The sequence below is a fragment of the Anastrepha obliqua genome, unplaced genomic scaffold, assembly GCF_027943255.1.
Source record: "Anastrepha obliqua isolate idAnaObli1 unplaced genomic scaffold, idAnaObli1_1.0 ptg000339l, whole genome shotgun sequence".
Lineage (NCBI taxonomy): Eukaryota > Metazoa > Arthropoda > Insecta > Diptera > Tephritidae > Anastrepha > Anastrepha obliqua.
In genome coordinates, this window is record NW_026562335.1 from 1 (window position 1) to 2,500 (window position 2,500).

Consider the following 2,500-nt stretch of genomic DNA (forward strand, 5'->3'; position numbering starts at 1 on the left):
AGGCGATCAGATACCGCCCTAGTTCTAACCATAAACGATGCCAGCTAGCAATTGGGTGTAGCTACTACTATGGCTCTCTCAGTCGCTTCCCGGGAAACCAAAGCTTTTGGGCTCCGGGGGAAGTATGGTTGCAAAGCTGAAACTTAAAGGAATTGACGGAAGGGCACCACCAGGAGTGGAGCCTGCGGCTTAATTTGACTCAACACGGGAAAACTTACCAGGTCCGAACATAAGCGTGTAAGACAGATTGATAGCTCTTTCTCGAATCTATGGGTGGTGGTGCATGGCCGTTCTTAGTTCGTGGAGTGATTTGTCTGGTTAATTCCGATAACGAACGAGACTCAAATATATTAAATAGATGCTTTCAGGATTATGATGTTGAAACTTATATAGCCTTCTTTCATGCGTACATCTTGAATGTACAAGTGTTTGAATGTGTTTATATAAGTGGAGTCGTACCTGTTGGTTTGTCCCATTATAAGGACACTAGCTTCTTAAATGGACAAATTGCGTCTAGCAGTAACGAGATTGAGCAATAACAGGTCTGTGATGCCCTTAGATGTCCTGGGCTGCACGCGCGCTACAATGAAAGTATCAACGTGTATTTCCTAGACCGAGAGGTCCGGGTAAACCGCTGAACCACTTTCATGCTTGGGATTGTGAACTGAAACTGTTCACATGAACTTGGAATTCCCAGTAAGTGCGAGTTATTAACTCGCATTGATTAAGTCCCTGCCCTTTGTACATACCGCCCGTCGCTACTACCGATTGAATTATTTAGTGAGGTCTCCGGACGTGATCACTGTGACGCCTCGTGTGTCACGGTTGTTTCGCAAAAGTTGACCGAACTTGATTATTTAGAGGAAGTAAAAGTCGTAACAAGGTTTCCGTAGGTGAACCTGCGGAAGGATCATTATTGTGTTCCATATCCGTAAGAAAAACAAACAAACAAACAAACAAACAGACAAGCAAACAAACGAACAAAAAGAAAAAAAAAAAAAAAAAAAAAAAAGAAAAAAAAAAAAAATTTATATAATTATTTTGAATCCATAATTCTTTTTATTCTTTTTCATTCAATTTGTGATCCATCAATTATATCATATTAAATATAATATATGATGGTACATTTTGTAATGTTTTTTCTTATTTTTTTCTTTTAAAAACCTTTAAACATGAAAATAAAAAGTTGTACTTATTATTCATTTGATTGAATGATAAGTTAATTTGTTCACAATAACAAAAGTGGTATATATTTATTATATTATTATATATACATAAAATGATTAAAAAAATACAAAATAATTGAATCATAATAAATACCACCACTGTATTATTGTTGAACTAAGACATTCGCAACTTAATAAAAATGTTTAGAGTTAAATATATTTGATATATATTATTGAAAGAAAATCAATTTATATATTATTAATATTATTTAATTTTACTCTTTCAATTAATATATGCAAAAAAAAATTGACATTTGTTATAAATAAAAATAAATAAAAAAATACTCTAAGCGGTGGATCACTTGGCTCATGGGTCGATGAAGAACGCAGCAAACTGTGCGTCATCGTGTGAACTGCAGGACACATGAACATCGACATTTTGAACGCATATCGCAGTCCATGCTGTTATGTACATTAAATTCAATTTTAAAGTACTGCTTGGACTACATATGGTTGAGGGTTGTAAGACTATGCTAAATAAGTTGCTTATTCTTTTATAAAAATAATTGAATTTAAGCAAATGTGTATATTATTGGATTTTAAATAATTCATAATATTAATAGCAAAAAAAATAAAGATATATAATGAATTTTATTTATTATATATTCTTTAAAAAAAAAATCCTCTCAAATAAAATGAAATGATGAAAATATTGAATCTAAGTATTCTTTACAAAAAATTTTCATATTATTTATATATATATATAAAATAATAATTTATATATGTAATTAAAAGGAGGAATGTCTAGCATAAAAATTAAATTTTTTATTCTAGGATTGCCTCATTTTACATTATTATTATTTTTATATATTTACAATATATAAAAGGAGAAAAGAAAAATAGAGATGAAAAGATGATATAATTTTTTTATTAAATTGTGAGAAGATAAAAAAAGAATATTAAAACAACCTCAACTCATATGGGATTACCCCCTGAATTTAAGCATATTAATGAGGGGAGGAAAAGAAACTAACAAGGATTTTCTTAGTAGCGGCGAGCGAAAAGAAAATAGTTCAGCACTAAGTCACTTTGTCTATATGTCAAATGTGAGATGCAGTGTATGGAATATCTTAATATCTAGTATGAGAAATTAACGATTTAAGTCCTTCTTAAATGAGGCCATTTACCCATAGAGGGTGCCAGGCCCGTATAACGTTAATGATTACTAGAAAGATATTTCCAAAGAGTCGTGTTGCTTGATAGTGCAGCACTAAGTGGGTGGTAAACTCCATCTAAAACTAAATATAACCATGAGACCGATAGTAAACAAGTAC

General features: G+C 31.7%; 1 non-coding gene and 1 pseudogene across 1 annotated transcript in view; both read left to right on the forward strand.

Annotated features, from left to right (window-relative positions):
* The first annotated feature begins 1,508 nt into the window (after positions 1 to 1,508).
* LOC129252695 (5.8S ribosomal RNA) lies at positions 1,509 to 1,689 on the forward strand (annotated as a pseudogene).
* Positions 1,690 to 2,131: 442 nt separating this feature from the next.
* Positions 2,132 to 2,500, forward strand: part of LOC129252696 (large subunit ribosomal RNA) — a 3,987-nt gene continuing 3,618 nt past the window's right edge. The window contains exon 1 of the ribosomal RNA XR_008583590.1: positions 2,132 to 2,500. This exon is cut by the window's right edge and continues 3,618 nt beyond it. This is a non-coding gene — a ribosomal RNA (large subunit ribosomal RNA).